Source organism: Cydia amplana, chromosome 1 (genome assembly GCF_948474715.1).
Source record: "Cydia amplana chromosome 1, ilCydAmpl1.1, whole genome shotgun sequence".
Lineage (NCBI taxonomy): Eukaryota > Metazoa > Arthropoda > Insecta > Lepidoptera > Tortricidae > Cydia > Cydia amplana.
The window spans coordinates 23,548,967-23,555,061 of NC_086069.1; positions in this window are offsets into that span (position 1 = coordinate 23,548,967).

Here is a 6,095-nt window from a genome sequence, read left to right on the forward strand (position 1 = left end):
GTAAGTCTTTTTTTTATTTATTAGAAAATCTCCGTAGGACTTTTCATGAGATTAATCGTCCTTGTTGAAATTATTTCATTAGGTATAAACCTTATAAAGCACCCGATTATAATAAAAGTGTCTCTAAAATATTAAATTAATACTTGTAAGTCCCCAATCCGCATTGGGCTAGCGTGGGGACTATAGGTCGAGCCCTCTCGCGCATGAGAGGAGGCCTGTGCCCAGCAGTGGGACGTATATAGCCTCAATCAGTGTTGGCCGTAATGTGTAATTCTAATTAACAATTAATAATTTCCATTAACCATTAAATCCGCAATTAGTCAATTGCATTACGCATCAATTTAAATTAAGTTAATTAGAATTGAATTTTGAGACGTTTAATTACATTGATTGTCAATCTAAATTAACGTTTAATGCAATTAAATCAATTTTTTCATAAACTAATAATTAATGTTACTATTGCTTAGAAACTTGGAGCTAGGTATTAAAATTAAAAATAAGCATATGAATACAAGCTTCAGTGAATTATCAGGTCGTGATATTTTAAAATGAGACAACAAAATTACCCTGAAACCTGGCAGTAGGTACCTACTGGAACTCAGGTTTGGTGCAACATAGACACACGCCGTTTAGGCTATTCGACTCGTCACAATGAGCACTTGGGAGAGCAGTACCCAAGATGGAGCTGATGCTGAACCTTGGCTGTACCTAGTGGAACTCAGGTTTGGTGCAACATAGACACACGCCGTTTTGGTCATCCGACTCGTCTTGATGAGCACTTGGGAGAGCAGTACCCAAGATAGAGCTGATGCTGAACCCTGGCAGTACCTAATGGAACTCAGGTTTGGTGCAACATAGACAAACCCCGTTTTAGTCATCCGACTCGTCTTGATGAGCACTTGGGAGAGCAGTACCCAAGATAGAGCTGATGCTGAACCCTGGCAGTACCTAATGGAACTCAGGTTTGGTGCAACATAGACAAACGCCGTTTTGGTCATCCGACTCGTCTTGATGAGCACTTGGGAGAGCAGTACCCAAGATAGAGCTGATGCTGAACCCTGGCAGTACCTAATGGACCTCAGGTTTGGTGCAACATAGACAAACGCCGTTTTGGTCATCCGACTCGTCTTGATGAGCACTTGGGAGAGCAGTGCCCAAGATAGAGCTGATGCTAAACCCTGGCAGTACCTAATGGAACTCAGGTTTGGTGCAACATAGACAAACGCCGGTTTGGTCATCCGACTCGTCTTGATGAGCACTTGGGAGAGCAGTACCCAAGATAGAGCTGATGCTGAACCCTGGCAGTACCTAATGGAACTCAGGTTTGGTGCAACATAGACAAACGCCGTTTTGGTCATCCGACTCGTCTTGATGAGCACTTGGGAGAGAAGTACCCAAGATTGAGCTGATGCTGAACCCTGGCAGTACCTAATGGAACTCAGGTTTGGTGCAACATAGACAAACGCCGTTTTGGTCATCCGACTCGTCTTGATGAGCACTTGGGAGAGCAGTGCCCAAGATAGAGCTGATGATAAACCCTGGCAGTACCTAATGGAACTCAGTTCTGGTGCAACATAGACAAACGCCGTTTTGGTCATCCGACTCGTCTTGATGAGCACTTGGGAGAGCAGTACCCAAGATAGAGCTGATGCTGAACCCTGGCAGTACCTAGTGGAACTCAGGTTTGATGCAACATAGACACACGCCGTATTGGTCATCCTACTCGTCTTGATGAGCACTTGGGAGAGCAGTGCCCAAGATAGAGCTGATGCTAAACCCTGGCAGTACCTAATGGAACTCAGGTCTGGTGCAACATAGACAAACGCCGTTTTGGTCATCCGACTCGTCTTGATGAGCACTTGGGAGAGCAGTACCCAAGATAGAGCTGATGCTGAACCCTGGCAGTACCTAGTGGAACTCAGGTTTGATGCAACATAGACACACGCCGTATTGGTCATCCTACTCGTCTTGATGAGCACTTGGGAGAGCAGTACCCAAGATAGAGCTGATGCTGAACCCTGGCAGTACCTAGTGGAACTCAGGTTTGGTGCAACATAGACACACGCCGTTTTGGTCATCCGACTCGTCTTGATGAGCACTTGGGAGAGCAGTACCCAAGATTGAGCTGATGCTGAACCCTGGCAGTACCTAATGGAACTCAGGTTTGGTGCAACATAGACAAACGCCGTTTTGGTCATCCGACTCGTCTTGATGAGCACTTGGGAGAGCAGTGCCCAAGATAGAGCTGATGCTAAACCCTGGCAGTACCTAATGGAACTCAGGTCTGGTGCAACATAGACAAACGCCGTTTTGGTTATCCGACTCGTCTTGATGAGCACTTGGGAGAGCAGTACCCAAGATAGAGCTGATGCTGAACCCTGGCAGTACCTAGTGGAACTCAGGTTTGATGCAACATAGACACACGCCGTATTGGTCATCCTACTCGTCTTGATGAGCACTTGGGAGAGCAGTACCCAAGATAGAGCTGATGCTGAACCCTGGCAGTACCTAGTGGAACTCAGGTTTGGTGCAACATAGACACACGCCGTTTTGGTCATCCGACTCGTCTTGATGAGCACTTGGGAGAGCAGTACCCAAGATTGAGCTGATGCTGAACCCTGGCAGTACCTAATGGAACTCAGGTTTGGTGCAACATAGACAAACGCCGTTTTGGTCATCCGACTCGTCTTGATGAGCACTTGGGAGAGCAGTGCCCAAGATAGAGCTGATGCTAAACCCTGGCAGTACCTAATGGAACTCAGGTCTGGTGCAACATAGACAAACGCCGTTTTGGTTATCCGACTCGTCTTGATGAGCACTTGGGAGAGCAGTACCCAAGATAGAGCTGATGCTGAACCCTGGCAGTACCTAATGGAACTCAGGTCTGGTGCAACATAGACAAACGCCGTTTTGGTCATCCGACTCGTCTTGATGAGCACTTGGGAGAGCAGTACCCAAGATAGAGCTGATGCTGAACCCTGGCAGTACCTAGTGGAACTCAGGTTTGATGCAACATAGACACACGCCGTATTGGTCATCCTACTCGTCTTGATGAGCACTTGGGAGAGCAGTGCCCAAGATAGAGCTGATGCTAAACCCTGGCAGTACCTAATGGAACTCAGGTCTGGTGCAACATAGTCAAACGCCGTTTTGGTCATCCGACTCGTCTTGATGAGCACTTGGGAGAGCAGTACCCAAGATAGAGCTGATGCTGAACCCTGGCAGTACCTAGTGGAACTCAGGTTTGATGCAACATAGACACACGCCGTATTGGTCATCCTACTCGTCTTGATGAGCACTTGGGAGAGCAGTACCCAAGATAGAGCTGATGCTGAACCCTGGCAGTACCTAATGGAACTCAGGTTTGGTGCAACATAGACAAACGCCGTTTTGGTCATCCGACTCGTCTTGATGAGCACTTGGGAGAGCAGTGCCCAAGATAGAGCTGATGCTAAACCCTGGCAGTACCTAATGGAACTCAGGTCTGGTGCAACATAGACAAACGCCGTTTTGGTTATCCGACTCGTCTTGATGAGCACTTGGGAGAGCAGTACCCAAGATAGAGCTGATGCTGAACCCTGGCAGTACCTAATGGAACTCAGGTCTGGTGCAACATAGGCAAACGCCGTTTTGGTCATCCGACTCGTCTTGATGAGCACTTGGGAGAGCAGTGCCCAAGATAGAGCTGATGCTGAACCCTGGCAGTACCTAGTGGAACTCAGGTTTGATGCAACATAGACACACGCCGTATTGGTCATCCTACTCGTCTTGATGAGCACTTGGGAGAGCAGTACCCAAGATAGAGCTGATGCTGAACCCTGGCAGTACCTAGTGGAACTCAGGTTTGGTGCAACATAGACACACGCCGTTTTGGTCATCCGACTCGTCTTGATGAGCACTTGGGAGAGCAGTACCCAAGATTGAGCTGATGCTGAACCCTGGCAGTACCTAATGGAACTCAGGTTTGGTGCAACATAGACAAACGCCGTTTTGGTCATCCGACTCGTCTTGATGAGCACTTGGGAGAGCAGTGCCCAAGATAGAGCTGATGCTAAACCCTGGCAGTACCTAATGGAACTCAGGTCTGGTGCAACATAGACAAACGCCGTTTTGGTTATCCGACTCGTCTTGATGAGCACTTGGGAGAGCATTACCCAAGATAGAGCTGATGCTGAACCCTGGCAGTACCTAATGGAACTCAGGTCTGGTGCAACATAGGCAAACGCCGTTTTGGTCATCCGACTCGTCTTGATGAGCACTTGGGAGAGCAGTGCCCAAGATAGAGCTGATGCTAAACCCTGGCAGTACCTAATGGAACTCAGGTCTGGTGCAACATAGACAAACGCCGTTTTGGTCATCCGACTCGTCTTGATGAGCACTTGGGAGAGCAGTACCCAAGATAGAGCTGATGCTGAACCCTGGCAGTACCTAGTGGAACTCAGGTTTGATGCAACATAGACACACGCCGTATTGGTCATCCTACTCGTCTTGACGAGCACTTGGGAGAGCAGTACCCAAGATAGAGCTGATGCTGAACCCTGGCAGTACCTGCAGGTTCAAGATGTGACGGATGACCTAAATAGCGTGGGCCTATGTTGCACCAAACCTGAGTTCCACTATGTATAGCCAGGGTTCAGCATCAGCTCTATCTTGGGTACTGCTCTCCCAAGTGCTCATCAAGACGAGTCGGATGACCAAAACGGCGTTTGTCTATGTTGCACCAAACCTGAGGTCCATTAGGTACTGCCAGGGTTCAGCATCAGCTCTATCTTGGGTACTGCTCTCCCAAGTGCTCATCAAGACAAGTCGGATGACCAAAACGACGTGTGTCTATGTTGCACCAAACCTGAGTTCCACTAGGTACAGCCAGGGTTCAGCATCAGCTCTATCTTGGGTACTGCTCTCCCAAGTGCTCATCAAGACGAGTCGGATGACCAAAACGGCGTGTTTCTATGTTGCACCAAACCTGAGTTCCATTAGGTACTGCCAGGGTTCAGCATCAGCTCAATCTTGGGTACTGCTCTCCCAAGTGCTCATCAAGATGAGTCGGATGACCAAAACGGCGTGTGTCTATGTTGCACCAAACCTGAGTTCCACTAGGTACTGCCAGGGTTCAGCATCAGCTCTATCTTGGGTACTGCTCTACCAAGTGCTCATCAAGACGAGTCGGATGACCAAAACGGCGTTTGTCTATGTTGCACCAAACCTGAGTTCCATTAGGTACTGCCAGGGTTCAGCATCAGCTCTATCTTGGGTACTGCTCTCCCAAGTGCTCACCAAGACGAGTCGGATGACCAAAACGGCGTTTGTCTATGTTGCACCAAACCTGAGTTCCACTAGGTACAGCCAAGGATCAGCATCAGCTCCATCTTGGGTACTGCTCTCCCAAGTGCTCATTGTGACGAGTCGAATAGCCTAAACGGCGTGTGTCTATGTTGCACCAAACCTGAGTTCCACTAGGTATAGCCAGGGTTCAGCATCAGCTCTATCTTGGGTACTGTTCTCCCAAGTGCTCATCAAGACGAGTCGGATGACCAAAACGGCGTTTGTCTATGTTGCACCAAACCTGAGGTCCATTAGGTACTGCCAGGGTTCAGCATCAGCTCTATCTTGGGTACTGCTCTCCCAAGTGCTCATCAAGACAAGTCGGATGACCAAAACGACGTGTGTCTATGTTGCACCAAACCTGAGTTCCACTAGGTACAGCCAGGGTTCAGCATCAGCTCTATCTTGGGTACTGCTCTCCCAAGTGCTCATCAAGACGAGTCGGATGACCAAAACGGCGTGTTTCTATGTTGCACCAAACCTGAGTTCCATTAGGTACTGCCAGGGTTCAGCATCAGCTCAATCTTGGGTACTGCTCTCCCAAGTGCTCATCAAGATGAGTCGGATGACCAAAACGGCGTGTGTCTATGTTGCACCAAACCTGAGTTCCACTAGGTACTGCCAGGGTTCAGCATCAGCTCTATCTTGGGTACTGCTCTCCCAAGTGCTCATCAAGACGAGTCGGATGACCAAAACGGCGTGTTTCTATGTTGCACCAAACCTGAGTTCCATTAGGTACTGCCAGGGTTCAGCATCAGCTCTATCTTGGG